Source organism: Vulpes lagopus, chromosome 9, assembly GCF_018345385.1.
Source record: "Vulpes lagopus strain Blue_001 chromosome 9, ASM1834538v1, whole genome shotgun sequence".
Taxonomy (NCBI): Eukaryota; Metazoa; Chordata; class Mammalia; order Carnivora; family Canidae; genus Vulpes; species Vulpes lagopus.
In genome coordinates, this window is record NC_054832.1 from 79,312,021 (window position 1) to 79,329,155 (window position 17,135).

A 17,135-nucleotide genomic window follows, 5' to 3' on the forward strand; every position below is an offset into this window, starting at 1 on the left:
TGTCTATGTAACATAAAAAAGGATGCCACTCATGCTTTCATTGCAATATTGGGAAAGTGGTGCCACATATAAACACGGGGCATACTGCAGGGCACCCAGCCCAGAGTGACCAGACTCGGGGCTAGGGGAGCAGGCCACCTGCTCTACAGCGAATCTGCACCTTTCTAAGCACAGACAGGGCCTTTAACTTCTGGAGGCTAATGAAGATAATACCAATAACCATGATCACAGCACCCTGCCCTCCACATGGTCACCTCACCAAATCTTTGGAACAACTTGGGCATAAGTACTATTATTCCCTTTCCAGAAAGGAAGAAACTCAGATAGCAAAAGTTTGTTTACCTCACATGGTTTAGACCTGAGAATCAGAACGCAGGTCCTCAGGCCTCCAAGCCTATGCTCTGGCCACAGTGGTACACAGCAACTCTGCAAAATGAAGCAAGGTACAGAAGTTTCTCTTCCAGATCTCTTGTGCAATAATTATGGGTGAAAAAAGCTACAAATTCAGTTCCTTGTTTAAAAAAAAAAAAACTTAACTAGGCCAGGTAAACAGAATGATATTTGTACTAGCTTGGTCCAACTCTAAAGACTCATAATGGAACATCTGAATTAGGTCAGAAAGGACCAGGTTACCCATTAATTGTGTCCCAGCTTATGGTGCCGGTTGGCTCTGGGCACAAAGGCAGCCTACACAGCCCCTCCTTAGCTGCCCAGAACATACCAGGAGCAGCAGAAATGGGCCACATTCCCAGGCAATCTCCATTGTGCCCACTCCACATGGTACCCAGAGCAGAGGGGAAGGGGTCGTGTTATAGCATATGATTGTCAGCCCACTCTGCAGGAAAGGTGAGCCTGCCCCACCCAGGCTTCCTTCCCTTTGTGGCTACTTCTCCTTATGGGTGACAAGGAGGATCCCACTGAAGTCATCCAAAATATTTACAACCTGAGGCCTGGATCACAAGGAAAGAAATCAGGCAACCCTCCCTCATTGCTGCTATCACATTGACAACCGAAGTTCCAGCAAATGCGGATGGTCAATCCAAGAAGCAGTTCGAGCATGTCCCAAACAGGAACCATGTGATTGGGTAAAACGGCTCTCAGCTCCCAAGGCCTCTCCTCTTCATGGCTTCTGCAGCTCTGTCCCCCTCACCTGCCCAGTGAGAGCTCGGCAGCACCCACCCTGACAGCCCCCCAGTAGCAGCCAGCTCTGATAAGAGCCTCTTATATTCTCTATGTACACAACTGATAAGACTTGCTGGAGTTTTCTCTTTTTACCACTACTCCTAGGAGGAAGAAATCCCTAGAAATGGAATTTTAGATGCCAGGAATTTACAGCGGCCTATAAAGCAGTTGATCATTCTGCATAATCACAAGACTGTCCCTGTCTAAAAGAGTAAATTTCCAATAAACCAGACTGATGTGGCACTTTGAACTGAGAGTCCCAAGACCTGGGCTGCACACCTGTCAGCTGCATGCACTTAGGCAGACCCCTAGGTCAAGACTGAGACTGCCCCAGTGCCTATGGGGCTTGTGCCTGACACACTGCAGGACTTTATGTGGGACTTTCTCAGTTGCTATGCAGATGTAGTGACATGTGCTGAAGGAGGCAGAAAGATTCTTCAAAAATAAGAACAAAAAATATTTTCCCCTCTGAGCGCAGAGGGCATGCTGTTAGACCTTCGCAGATTCCAAGGACAGTTGCCCTAGAATCTCAGAGTATCTCCAAGCTAATGGCCCTTACCACCATTGGATTCATTTAGACTGAGTCGCACAGCTTGTGTGTGGGAGAGTCACAGCCACCCTTGAGACTGGACTTGGTGAAGGACAAACCAACTGGGACAGCTACAGAGGCAGCTCTGGCCAAGGGAGGAACACCAACCCCAGGCTTCACCTGCTCTCCCACAAAACCCTCAGATGGATGGCACCTCCACCCCTGCCCTCTATGGCCCTCCTGTACATCTGGGCATCCTGTGTCATCTCCTGCAATGAACTTTCCCAGCCTAACCATATCTCTTCTCCAGAGTCCTACCGACTACACTCCCATAGTAGCACTTGGTATGAGCTTCCAACATGGAACTTGTCACATGATGGATACTGGCTGCCTTGTCTCCACTGCCGAAATCTCCCGTGGCAGGAATGGCTTTCTACGCTCAGCGCAGTCTCACACGTACAGCTGCACAGATCCTGAGGAAAAGCAAGCATATGCCTGTTATGCCTGCGGTGTCACCAAGAAGTGCGAGGTCCTGTACTAGAAATAGCAAAAGGTCTTTCCGAACAAAATCTAAGGGCCGGAAAGAGTTCTATGAGCAAAATCATCGATAGCAAAAGGTCCTCAAAACCAACTTACGTTTGCCATAAAATACGAATGTGTTTTTGTAGAAGGCACCCGAAGGCACGATATTTAAATAACATCTCATCATTCCATTGGATTTAAAAAGCCAGAGACATAATATTTCAGTTTTAAGATCCCAAAATTGAGACTGAATTCCTTGCAGGTAAGATCTGTGGCTTATTTATCTTTCTGTTCTCCATAGAAACATGGTAGGCACTTATTAAGAATTAAATCAATGAATGGATAACAGCTGATGACAAAAGAGGTGAAGAACAGAAACAAGGTAATATTGATAAAAGCATTAAATCAGTGAAGAAAAACTCGTTTCAGGTTTGTTTTTTAAACTCTTTTTATTAGAGTCAGGCACAGCAAACCTGAACAAAGTTCTATACTCCCCACTCGAGAGAGGTGAAACAGAACTCTGAGGAGTCATAATGCTCTTAACAAGATCATTTAACTTATTCTGTTGTAGTTCTTTTTATGGGTCACATGTCCTTAGCACACAGCATGGCTTTTCCCCTCTAGGCTCCTGTTTCTGTTCAAGTGAAAAGTTTGGGGTCAGCTAAATTTGACACCTCTTGTGAAATTCCAGAGGCTCAAACACTAATGGAATTTAAGACAAAGGGATCTTCTTTTTTTTTTTTTGGAAATATACCCAGGAGGTCATTATGGGTATCTTATTAATAAGACAAAAAGAAACGTGGAAGGGAGTAGAAGGGAAAATAAAAGCAACCAGACAGAGTATTAAGTTCTTACAACAGACATAATTTTGTGGTTGTTAACATTTCCAAACCCCTTAGGGACTTGATCGCAGTATTGAAGAAAATATATAATTTTTTTATTAAAGAAAGTTTTCCAAACTATAAAATGTTTTCATACCAAAACAAAATAAAACAACCCAGTGTAGCAGCTATTTTCTGTTTTAAAAGAGGTATGGAAGCTGTTTCTAGATATAGCTGGGTTCGCTGCCTGTCCTATTCTGTCTCCAAAGTCTTTTCCAGAACATCCAAGTTTTATCCCAATGTCAAGCTTCCAAGACTCGGTCACTTAGCTACTAAGGATTGCTTTGAAGCTTGTACACTTTGGGAGAAGCGTGGGAGGAAGGAGGGGGAAGAGCAGTAGGAGGGGGTGGACATGGAGACCAAAGCTGGCCCTCCCTGCAGGAGCCTGTGGCAGGACTGAGCCCACTGCAGCCTCCACAGGGGTCAAATGGCATTTCAGCCTCATGCTGGAGCTCTGTTCCTTCCTGTCTAGAAACAGGGTTTTCCATTTTATTCTCCAAAGTAGCCAAAAGTATTGCACATTTGCCGTATCAAGCCCAAGGAAAATAATATTACGAACCAAATAAAATCGGAAAATAAAACAAAATTTTAAAAAGTAAAATAAAGCACTTGGTCACCAAACTTTTGCAATTGCAAAGAAAGGTGCCTTTTATATTTCCTGTTCTATATGTATTTTTCATACGGGCTCCATTGTCAGCCACGAAGTTACCTTTACCAGGAAACAGGTCTGAACATTAGAACAAAATCTCCCAGATATTTCAGGCCGGAGCTGTTTAAAAAAAGATGTCTAAAAATTCCGTTGTCGTTGAGAGTTCTCCAATCATAGCCATGGTTTGTGTGTTTTTTGTCTTTGTTGGTGTTGGAGAGCATCAGAATTCCACTACTAAAATCACCCGAGCCTCCAGAGAGCTCAGAAAACGAATTCACTTGAAATCAGTGTAATTTATTTCCAGTTTGCTCTACACAATTGACAAGAATCAAATGCATCAAACTTCAGACTTAAATTCCACCTCTGTCACCACTGGTTCCAGGACAACAAACCCACTTCTCTCTACTTGTTGTCTAACTTAAAGGAAAACACAGGGTTTTTTCTGAAGACTGTATATCTTCCAAGAGATTTCAACAAGAGTTGTCATTTGTTTTTGTTTTTGTTTTTTTAAGTTTTGCACTTTTGTAGATTTGGCAACCACAAACAGCCTAATGAACAAAATATAATATTCAAAACCAATGACTTTTTCTCTTACAAATTATTTCTCTCCCTTAAAAAAAATCATTATGCAAACTTAGACTTACTGTATCTACAAATAAAATAAGCATAATCCCATTTTGGCGATGGTCTCCTTAACAGGTTGTGTAGGTGTCCCTGGGTTCCACTGTTACAGGTTTCACGAGGACTGCTCCGCACACCATCACAGCCAAATAGGAACGGGTGGTGAAGACTTTAGTCCTAAATGCGTTGATAACAGCAGACGGACGTTTCTAGGGCTTTATTGCACATCACACCCTATTGTTGTTGCAGTTTTATGTTGTTATTTGTTCTTCTACCTTTTAGCTGGTGGTAGGAAGTGGATGTTGAGAGTGTAGACAAAAAATAGATTTGATGTTTGGAGATTACAATCTGACCTTTGTTCTGGTCAGCCTGCTGCCCTCCGCAGCTTAGGTCATCCCATGCCACATATGGAAGTCCAGTTAATGAGAAAAGCAGACATTCTGTGGTGGAGACAGCAAGACTGGGGTTTAATCTCCTAGGGAGAGAAGTGATTTCATTCCGCGGCTCCAGATAGAAGTGAATCAAACCCTATCACTTCTTCATCCCCTCCCTGTACATTTTTGCACCACGGCTATCCTGACTCATCTCTTGCTGTTGTTTTCTGTGTGAAACGCTGGGTTCCTCTCTGCGCACGACCCCTCTTCTCTTCTAGCCGGTCCTTGCATGCTAGTCTCGCAAGCTGGATCACCTTCTGCTTCCCTCAGGGAAACCTGATTAGGATCTGCAAACCGTTTGCTTTTTCTCTTTCCTATCCTGCTCCACAGTTGCAGTTTCTGGGAACATAGGGAACACCAAAGATAAAACGTAATCAGATTTGCCCCTGCGATGACAAATCAGGAAACTCCACTTGTCACCTATTGGAAATACTTTCTGTTAGTCAATAGACAGAACAAATATTTTGAAAAGCAGGTGAAAATTGAAGTGGCAGAGAAAAGCACCTGTTACCTTCCTTGGAAGTATTTCCCGCATAGCCTGTGGCCACATGCATTACTATCTCCTTGCCCAAATATTCATACCAAGGATTTCTAGAACTTTGAACTCCTCCTGTGCTTCATATCTACAAATAAAAGCTGAATTGAATTTGTAGTCTGTTTTAATTTATTGAGAGGGGAAATCTTATCTATATCTAGGCCCATTCAGCAAATTTTCAGTCACATCTGCAGAACCGAATGCACAGATATGACCTAACTTTGAGATCTTCACTAACCCCTCAATCTTCTTGAATCTCAGTTTCTTAATCAACACAAATACAGAGTTTGGACTATTTATTGCTATGGTTCATTCCAGTTAGAAAATACCATCCTCACCATAGTTTAAATCAGTCTCACCATTGAAGCCAAAGCACCACAAAACTCTTGAAAATGATCAAGTCTCAGGAGTGGAGGGAAGCATATCTCTGAAGGGCTCCCTGGAGGAGAGTTCCTCTTGAGAAGGAATATGCCTATGTGGGATTTAGATGAACGAGAAGCAGACCTTTGTTATTTTTCGAGCCTTTTGCATTTGGAGGTTTATCTGTTACAACAGCTAGTTGCTAACTAATATGCTTCTGGGCTTTAGTTCCATCATTTAAAATAATGAGGATAATTAGCACCTATGAAGTTCCTGAGAGGTTAAATCAGATGATGCATGTGAAAGGGACCACAGTGTCCAGCACATTTGCATTATTTCTCTGCTCCTTCCTTCCAACCAGCTGCAGAGGGAGGACACAGAGACCTCATCTGCCTCTCTGCCTCCACAGCACTTTCCCTCACCCTGACGTTTAGCTACTGACCTTACCTTGAAGATCATGCTGTTCCTTGGGAACAAGAGTCATCCCATGAAAACTGTGTCACAAGATCCCGGTTTTCTGTCTGCCAAGAAAGCATTGGGTAGACCTGTGACATTCTATGAGGGGACAGCACACACTGAAAGTCTGGACCACTTCTAGAAGGCCATCCAGTCACGGAAGCAAGATCCTTCATCTACCCACAAAACCACAAAAAGACCACACAGAGTTGATTTGGGAAAAAACAAAAAAAAAAAAACCATGACATACAATGACCAACATGAGCAGAACACAAGTCACCAGGTAGGACCACAGAGAAGGAGGAAGAAATAGGGCACAGGATGACCCTCTTACGAGAGCGATGGCACACTAAGTCACAGAGGTACCACCTCTAAGCAGGAGTAAATATGCTGCTACAGAAGACACAGTGAACTTAGTGGTGTGAACGTGGGAAAGGAGAGAATTTCCAAATTCAGTTTACACTAAGCCATGTGCTCAGTAAACTAGGAACTAGAAAAGTAAGAGCCTCTTCACTCATGATGATGGTGACAGTAGCTCACATTCGGGTAGACTTTCCCCGTTTCCCTGTTTTCCATATTAACCTTGACAGCCTCCAAAGTCTCCTTGATTTCACACCACGTCACTGCTCTTCTCAGTCTATCACTTTTCTTGTGTGTATCCTCAAAACAGACCTCAATGCCTTTTTTCCACTCTTTGAATGCTTTGAAAATTTGGAAAGTTTCTGTCACCCAGAAGGAAAGCGCCTTTCAGTGCCTGCTACCCTGTGGCCCTGAACAATCCCGATACACTTGTTCCACCAGGCATGAGAAGAAAGCTGGAGGTTTGTGAGACAAGCAAGAGGAGTCATGCAAAAGCCCCGGGGGAGACAAAACCTGCCTGAAGAACGAGCTCGGTCTCAGAGGTCACACCGGCCTGACCGTCCAGGTTTGCCGAGAGCGTGTGGCGCCAGTGTGAACCGAGGCGCAGAGGCCACTCCGCCAGCACACGTGCCCTCCTGGCACAGCTGACCTTCCATCTCGGCCCCCCCAAACCTCCCTGTGCTCTCAGCTTCTCCTCCCTGACAGTTCTTTGCACTTATTACAGGCCAGTGTTCATCTCGCATGACTCATCGGGCTGTTTTTCATGCTACATCCTTTCTAGCCCAGCCAGGTTTCCTGCCCTCAATTGCTCAGCGAGATACTTCCCACTGGTGGGGTCACATGGAGAATGCTGCTCCCTCCGCCCTCTGTATTTGGGTGCCAACTGTCTACCACCCTCTGGCTTCAGCAGCCTTGTTCCCTTCTCCCGTTCCTCCTCGTGCGGTCCTGAACGTCGTCTTCACACCCAGGAAAGTCCCTAACTGTGTTGTCATACCTGCTTTCTGTTAGTGCTTCTTACTTCTTGCAAGACTCCCTTGAGTCCCTGACAGAAGGTGTCAGCTCTTTCCAAAGAGGTCACCTGTACACTCTGACCCTGCTCCGCCTCCGACCGTGGCTGCCCCGGGCCTGGGGGAAGCACCTTCGCTCCCAAGGTGTCTGGAGCTCCGGCCCCCCGGATGCCGGATGCCCAGCGGTGGCAACTGCCACAGGGCGCCCCTGCGTGCTCCGGTGGGCCGGGAGAGCCTGGCCAGGCCTCGGGTTAACCTTTGTCCTCCGGCTCGAAGCTGTGCACAAACGTGCAGAAGAAATAAGGCGCAGGGCTGAGGGAGGGAGGGATTGGAAGCCCTAATCCATCTAAGGTTTGAGGCTTGGCAAGTGTGCCCGTGGCAGTCCAGGAGCCCCCAGGCTTCCTCATTTCAGAGCGATTAAGCAGACCCAGCGTGGGCTCCAGGAGGCCGCTGGCTCTCGGGTTATGCCCGTCTCCTTGGGCTCGGCCAGCGCCAGCCCCCGGCCCCGCACCGCCTCGGAGCCGCAGAGGCCCCTCGAGCCAGCGGGGCCGGGCCCGGGGCAGGCCGGCGGGCACAGCCGTGTGGCTTCCAGGGCCAGCGCTCAGGCGTGACGTGAGCTATAATCAGAAACATCCAGAGGAACTTAGCAGTTCCCACGACACAGACACAAAGTCTAGCAGCGCGTCCCTCCACACTTAACCCTTGGAGAGGGAGACGAGGGCCAGAGGAGGGGGAAACCAATCCTGGGGGCTGCTACCCTGGGACTTGCGCGTTTTGTGTTTTGCTCTGATGTAAGAGAGAAAGAGGTGAACCTTGGAAACTTGCAGGGAGCAGGAATTCATATTAAAGTGCCTTTCTTCAGTTCTGCTGGAGAGGGGGCCGCTGCAAAGGGCAGCGAGACCCACACACTGGGAGGCCCATCCTGCGGACAGTGTGTCCATCTTCTGGACCAGACCAAACATCCGTGGACACAGCGCCATGAACAGGACGCTGCGCTTTGGAAAGTGTTTGGATTTGACTTTGGTACACAGTGAGACAGCTGACTTCATAGAATCTAAGGCCAAATGAAGCAAAAGTGACCGGCTTCATTTTCTCGGTTCTGTGGCTCACCCTGGTCCCTCTGGAATATTGGACATCAGTGTCACCCACCAGCATGGCTGGGCACATTCTGACCCACGAGTGGACTCAGTAACTAGGCAAGGGACAAAAGTGGAAGCATGAGTTTTGGGAGAAATTTGCCCTCCAACTACAAGTTTTTATTTTAAGTTATAATAAATTTCCCGAAATTAGTTACCCACCATTGTCAAAAGTTTCCATATCTGATAGGATTGGTGACAGCTCTCCTCTGGGTGTGGCTTGTTAGATGATCTACAGACTCACGTATATTTGAGAACTCTGGTCTGGAGGCTTCTGCAAGGCACCACACACACACACACACACACTCATTTTATACCCACCGTGCACTTAGGATCCTGCTGCAGGAAAGAAGGTCCCCAAACTTGGCTTCACCTTCAAAGCACTGAAGGAAGTTGAAGACATTCCCTAATCACAGACTTTGAGTGGGAACCCAGGAACTTTTAATTTATAAAAGCTCCCCCAGATCACTCTGATATGTAGCCAGGAGCTACTGTCAGGGAGTGTTCTTGCATCCATGACTTCCCTGGAGAGTAATCACGCCTGTAGAAAGGGACTGGACCTGATGCCCACATGCATAGCTTTGCTTTATAATCCAACAAGTGGTAGGACTTGCAGAAATCAAGTGACCACTCAGGCCTTCACTTTCCTTGTCTGCGGACAGAGAATAATAATGGTATCTGTGTCTTAGAGTTCTATGCATGTGGAAACAGTTAACATTTGAAAAGCATTTGGAGCAGCAAGTGGCACGTTGTAAGTGCTAACTAGGAACTAATTACAATTTCACTTTGAGAAATAAGTTAGATGACGTAGAACTGATTCAATGGTAGAGAAATCCACAACCCTGGGAGAGTCCATCAGGGAAGGTTCATAAAGAGCCTTGAGCTAGGCCTGGTGGGGCCATGCTTGCGTTCCACACGGGAGGGAAGATCCACAACAACCTGTGAGTGGAATTGATTAGGAGATGTACAAAGATGGGCAGAGAGGATGTAATTATGTGCTTACTTATGACTTAACAACAGTCCTAACCGATAGCTAAATCAAATGGTAATTCATTTCGAGTAATATTTTCAATCTTCCCAAAAGGCCTAAATAACTCCATGAATTATATCCTTGGAGTGAGAATGAGGGCTTCTTCGGAGAATACATGCCCCCTCCTCTAGGGTCTGATATCCTAAATCTATGTATGTCCTAAATATTCAAGGACTGCATGAAAGGTACATGGATGGGATGAGTCTCTGGGCTCTGGTGACAACATGGCATGTACTTCTGCTTCCTCCATCCACTAGGAAAGGGAGTCAGGAGGAGGTAGGCCATTTGCCCACAGTTTAGACTGGGAATGGCCAGAAATGGAATTCTTCACTCCAGACACAAGGTCCTAATGTGTGGACCAAATTTCACCCCTTTTCTGATGAAGAAAAGTGCTCTCTCAGATATAAAATACTTTATATATATCTTAAAATATAAAGATGGATGTGGTATTTGTTAATTTACATATTTGATAAACATGTACAGCTTTATGAAAAACATCTGTTATTCTCTATGGTGGGAGAAAGTAGATGAGACGACTCTGAGAATTAAGATTTTCAGAAAGACCAGTGTTCTTCCTTGAAATCCAGAACAATGCTTTGTTGCGAAATGTGCCTTAAGTGACAACAGTTAGCATCCTGTCCCAAATAGGAGCAACCTCCCAAGTGAAATCCAAGAAATAGAAATAATCATGACAAGAGAATGTGCTACATCAGACTAATCTGGGTTCTAATTTTTTTCTTCTACTTTCTTTCACATTAAATATTGTCTGATCAAAAAAAAAAAATACATGATTCATAGTGAGCCATCTGTCTTTTGTTTCTTTTTGGGTGCATTGCCACCCACAGTAATGAGCATAATCCTGAAATCAGTAATTCTGTTTCACTGATAGGACCTTGATTAAAGGAACTTTACAGGAACTTCTTTGTTTGCTTTCCTGGGCTCCTGAGAAACTTCTAGCTTGGCCCTCAATCCTCCAATGTTCTCAGCATGTTCAGCACAGGTTTTCTGGGGCAGCCCTGGCTGGGGTAGAGGCTTTCCCCTGGTTCCAGAGGGATGTGGACCATGGCCCACGGACAGACACAGGGAGAGCAGTGTCTGATCTCATCTTGGGCTCCTGAGCTCCTTTGATCCTTCCATCGAAGCCTTCCCCACAAAGCAATGCATTGCTACCACCAGCTCCTTTCCTGGGGCAAGCCGCCCCCTCTCCTTCCCAGCCCACCAGCCACCCAGCCCCCAACATTTTAGGCCATCCATTTCTCAGCAGGAATCTTTCTACTTGGGTGGCTTAAAGTCATTCAGCCTTTGGCCTTATGCCTGTAACTCCACCCAAAGCATCTAGTAATTGCCCTGAAATGCAACGCCAACATGTTAGACAGCCTCCTTGCAATCTAACCTCACTTCATTAAGTAAATCATCTTTTTCTATCAAGAATCACTCTTCACAAAGTCTTCTCATGACAAAGAGGCCAAATTACTGTACGACCTGAGTCATGCAAGTGGCCCAACATCACATAACCAATGACTCCCATCAGCCTAGAACAGATCCAGACCTGAGGCTGAATTGGGAACTTAACTTAGGACCCAATCACATTTTCCTCCTTGCCTCCTAAAAGGCATCTCCTTCCTACCCTCCACTGTCTCCCAGGGCTTCCCCTTTCTCAATTAAAGCAGCATATTTATCCTGGATCCCAAACCCTTTCAAGCCAAAGTAGTAATTCTCCAAGCATTTGCATTTCAGATTGTTATCTCCAATCATTAAATGGAAGCTTTGTGTCTTGTTAAAGGAATGTCTGGTTGGAGGGGAGGATTTTGGATAAATCCTCCTTACATCTAAAATCACATCAAGAGTCCCTGGAGCTTGGATCTGAAAGAGGCATGGGCACCGGGGCTATGCTCCTCTGCCTGCCAACATTATCCCTCACCTGGCTCACAAACTCCTTCCCATTCTTGCACCCCAGGCTCTCCAGGGGATGTAGATTTTCCATCTCTCTCCCTCCTCAACTTGGCCAACTCCCACTGACAGACCACAAGCCCTGCAGATCCCAGACTCTTCCTACAGCATTGGTCTCAGGACAGGGGCAAAGGTGCCTGGCAGGAAGAGGGAAAAATGTGGGAATTCCCGTGAATGTGAGGAGGTATAGGAGAGACCCAAAGCAGGGCTGGTGGACCCAGGAAGGCCCAGCTGATGAAGCACACAAAATGAAGAGCTCTGTCTTTGTACCCTGGGAAGTGGCAGCCACATCCAGGACTAGGAAAGCTAGAGTGACACTAGATCTGAGTGCTAGAGACCTAATAAGAGAAAGCATGTAGAAGATGACTTGTCTGTGTAAAAGTCATGCTGATTATAGTTATTTTGGTTAACTGCTGATCATTTGTGTCTGATTATCATACAGCACGGTAATGACTATGTACAGCCTGAAATGTGTGCCAGATTAACTGTGTTTTGTTTGATTACAGCAGCAAATCCTGCCAATGTATGACCACTTGGTCTTTATAATTAGTTTCTTCTGTGGCACTATCTACTCTGGCAGCATGGCTTTCTGCATTTGTCCTAAAATAAATGAAGTAAAACAAAATAAAATGAAGTAAATTAAATAAAATTCAAAAAAAATTAAATAGGGATAAACAACACCAGGCCTGTCCAGAAGTCTCAAGTAACCAGTCCCTTGCCCATCTTGACTCCTGGAAAGGAAATGGAGCGCTGACAATCAGGATGCAGCTTTGCGCTGCTCACCTACTTACCTCTAGTACCCAAAACAGCACCACACACTGTGGGTATTAATAAATAGTGAGCAAATGCTAAAAAAGTAACTGAAAGGTGGAGTTAGGGATCCCTGGGTGGCGCAGCGGTTTAGCGCCTGCCTTTGGCCCAGGGCGCGATCCTAGAGACCCGGGATTGAATCTCACGTCGGGCTCCCGGTGCATGGAGCCTGCTTCTTCTGCCTGTGTCTCTGCCTCTCTCGCTCTCTCTGTGTGACTATCATAAATAAATTTAAAAAATTAAAAAAAAAAAAGAAAGGTGGAGTTAGCCTAGGAAGGGTCTTAATAGCTCTGCTCTGAGTCCCCTGTGAACAGGTGGGATAGAGACTAATTCAGCACAGGTGACAGTGGGTCATGTGAATTGGGACCATGGTTCCAACAGAAGCTCTTAGGACTTTGTTCACAATATTCACTCGTTAACATCTCTGTTCTTCTCTAAGGAATATGGAGGGCACAACTGGCCCTTGAACATCAAAGGAATTATCTGTGTTTTCAGAATTTTGCTTCTCAACTTACCAAACACCTACAAGGGAAAAGCACTACATGTCTGCCCTTTGCCAGGAAGCTTTCAAGCTCAGTCCCGATAGACCAGATGCAGCCCTCACCATGCCCGTGCTCCTAAAAGAGCCTAACATTTGGACCTTAGCATGCCTCATGAAGAAGGCATATCTGGATCTGACTAGCCAGCATCCTAGCATTGGTGAATCACTCTTTGTCACTTCTTTACCTCTGTTGCCTCAGTTTCCTCTTCTGTAGCGATTTTATTATTTTAAACACACTCTACCTTGAGTCAAAGTGGGTGCTGTGAATTGAGTCATGTCCCCCAAAATTCATATGTTGAAGCCCTAACCACCAAAGTGACTGTATTTGGAGACAGAGCTTTTAGAGGTAGTTAAGATTAAATGAAATCATAAAGGTAGGGTTCTAAGCTGATAGGGTTACTAGCCTTATAAGAAAAGGAAGAGAGCGATCTCTGCCTCCTAATGAACCAAGGAGAGGCTACGTGAGGACACAGGAAGAAAGAGGCTGTGTGCAAGCCAGGAAGAGGGCCCTCACCAGAAATCCAACTGGCCAACACCTTGATCTTGGACTTTTAGCATCCAGAACTGAAAAATAAAGGTTTGCTGTGTAAGCCACCTGGTCTGTGGTATTTTGGTAGAGCAGCCCAAGCTGACTAAGAGAATGAGATTTAATTGAGAACTTTAGGCGAGCTCCTATTTCAGAGTAGGTGCTCTATAGAAGTCGGCTCTTTCCTGAAGCTCTGCACTGTGAGCGTGATCTCTCTTTGATAAATTAAGACCATGTAATGCCTCAGAAGGGTGTTCTGCATAAGAAGTCTCCACATACAGTAATATGAAACTAAAGAAGGTGTTGGAAACACTGGTGATGAGACATCTTTAGTAAAGCAAATTTCTTTCCTTTGCCAGCCAAGTTCCATTCTGCTTTTGTGCTTTAGAGAGATGCTGTGACTCTACCGAGTTAGGATCTGTTTCAATTAGAATAAAGTCACATTCTTTGAAAACAAGGATCCCATAGGCAAATGTGTATCTATGTCCTCCTAGTGAACGTCCTGAACATTCCATAGTCCCTTCAAAAAGTCGTTGCTGAAATATTTAATGTTGTGTTGCTCCTCCAAGGACTGGCCAGAGGCAACAGTGTGAAATGGCCAAAGTTTGCCCTTTGTCTGCCCTCAGCTAGCTCAGAACTGCTACCTTCATATACCACATCTCCTATGGCCCTCTTCTCCCCCTCCCTGGCCCCTAGTCTTCTGAAAAGGACATGAAGAACTAACTATAGTTAAGAATTTAGATCACTGATATTTCTCAAGGAGTTTTGCACCTCCCTCTGGGGAGGTTCCATTTCCACAAGCAATGAATCCTTAAGAAAAATAAAGAATTCGGAGATCATAAATTTTAATCATCAACCCTCAGTAGGGTTAGCTGTAACTCAGGACAGGATGGGAAGTGATGCCTGGCTGTGCACGACCAACCACTCTAGCAATCTTGGTCCTGCTCTGCCATTGTCTAGCACCTTCCTCCATCTGTACCACAAATCGTCCCTCAACTTCATGAAGAATGATAACAAAGGGATTTAGTAGAATGCATTTAAACCCTTCTCCCACAGATGAGATTCTCTCCCATTTCCCAAAATAAAAGAGCTGACAGATTCCTGAGTTAGTCGTAGGCCCAGGGAAGAAATGTAACCCTTTTGTTTCTAGGACTAAGCTCTGCTTTGACCCCATGTGGCAGACAGCTTATAAATAAGACAAACGGAACGACTTTACTGACTTGTCTACACCAAACTTCAGGTAGGCCTTATGAGCAGGAGAGGTCAGCAGCTGCTTTGAGAATCCTGACTGCCCTACTGCCCTGCATTCCCAGAAATTCTACCATTCCAATGAGACAGGAGCTCTCTATTAATATTGCAGTGGCATTCGAGTCAGAGCGCCCATCAGGTCTTGGGCCCTGTAATATTATGATTTGAAAGAAATACATATTTGGGGGCACCTGGGTGGCTCAGTCAGTTAAGTGTCTGTTGTCAGTCGGGTCATGAACTCAGGGTCCTAGGATGGTGCCCTGCATTGGGCTCCCTGCTCAGTAGAGAGCCTACTTCTCCCTCTCCCTCTCTCTCTGCTACTCCCCTTGCCTGTGCACCTTCTCTCTCTTTCTGTCAAATAAATAAATAAAATCTAAAAAAATGAAGCTCACAGCTCCCCAAACTTTTGGAACTTCCTAAGTGTTGAAAGTGATAAAGGTGTTTTGTTATGTTAATGAGGTGCCTTTTAGAAAGCATCTAAGGATGGCGACTGGTTTCTGGTAGAGCCAACCACATGATTAGAGGGTTGGAACTTTTCAGTCCTACCCCACTGACCTCCCAGGAGAGGAGAGGGACTGGACATTGAATCAGATGCCAGTGGCTGATGATTTCATCAATTCTGCCTATTTAATGAAGACTCCATAAAACCCAAGAGGACAGGACACTGGGTGGCTCAGTCAGTTAAGTGTCTGCCTTCAGCTCAGGTCATGATCTCAAGGTCCTGGGATCCAGCCCCAAGTGGGGCTCCCTACTCAGAGTCCCCCTTCCCTTACCCACTTGTGCTCTCATTTTCACTCTCTCTCTCAAATAAATAAATAAAATCTTTAAAAACAAAACAAAACCTAAAAGGCCTGGATTTAAAGAGCTTTCAAGCTAGTGAACATGTGGAGGTGAGGGGGAGCTAGTGAGGGGAGAGTTGGCTTGCATGCAGAGGAAGCTCCACACCCCTTCCCCATACCTTGCCCTATGCATCTCTTCCATCTGCTTGTTCCCTAAGTTATATCCTTTTATAATAAACCAATATGATCTAGTAAAATGTTTCTCTGAGTTCTGTGAGCCACTCTAGCAAATTAATCAAATCTAGGGAGGAGGTCCTGGGAAACCTCTGACATAGCCATAGCTGGTCAAGAGTAGCCCAGGTAACAACTTGGAGCTTGTGGCTGGCATCTGAAGTGGAGGGTGGAGGGCAGTCTTGTAGGACTGAGCCCTTAAGCTATGGAATCTGATGCTATCTCCAGGCAGATAGTTTCAGAATTGAGCTGAATTCTTGGACACCTTGTCTGAGAATTGCTTGTTGGTTCAGGGAACCACCCCTCCCCCACTGGAATTGGTCTCAGGGTTAAAGAGACCTCTTAATCTGTATTCATTTCTTTGCCATGGCAGCTCCAATGGCAGGAGATGCCAGCTATTGCTTTGATTTGGAGAGGAACACATGGGTCCTGGTAGTGTTCAATATCCCAGAGAGCAGAGCTGGGCAGAGGGACATAGCAGAGCCCACAAAACACAGAGCTGCAAAGTGGCCAGTACCATAGATAAAGAGCTATAAGAGCAGAGGGCAGGAGAGACCAGAAAATGGGGAAGGTTTGAAAAGAGCCAATTAGAGTAAATATTCTGCATGAGACATTGCCCTGCTGTGCATGCAGTTGGAAAAGTATCCATTCATGAGCAAGGAAGCAAACAGCTGACTAAGTAACTATCCTTCAAAGAAGCAGATTTCTTTATTACTTTGATGTATTAACAAATGCAGCCACAAAAGACATTTAAAACAAGACTTGCCATTTTTTTTGGAAAGCCAAACCAGGGTAATGCTTCCGTAAATAACATAAAGAAGCATTACTTAATGTGTGGCATTAACTACTACCTGGGGTGCAGGGCTTGTCATTCCAAAAGTAAATATTTGCCTATGAAGAAAATATTGGGATTGGTGAAACCAGTTTTTCAGGTCCAGTGCAGAAAAGTAATAATTTGATTTATTTCTTCCCCTGTTCTGTTACAATGAAATCACGTAGAAAGCAACTTTTCCATATGTGTGCATGTTTTATAAAGATGAGAGAGACTCTAAGTGAACAATTATCAAAATACGATGCCTACTGCAAGTATTCAGTGTGTGTGACATAGAAGCTACGATTTTCTTAGCAGATCTCTTAAGGTCTCTTCAATCAACGGTTTGCTGAAATCTGCTAGCACCAGCTCAAGAGAGCCTATTATGCACACATTTTCATAACAATTCATTGAGTGACTTCACATTGGTACTTGAAATCAGCCATGGTGGGAGTATTTCCACCACAGAAAACAGAAAACTCTATAAACCAGGGCTTTCGGTCTCCAGAGATCTAAGTGTTAAACATTTCCCGGCAT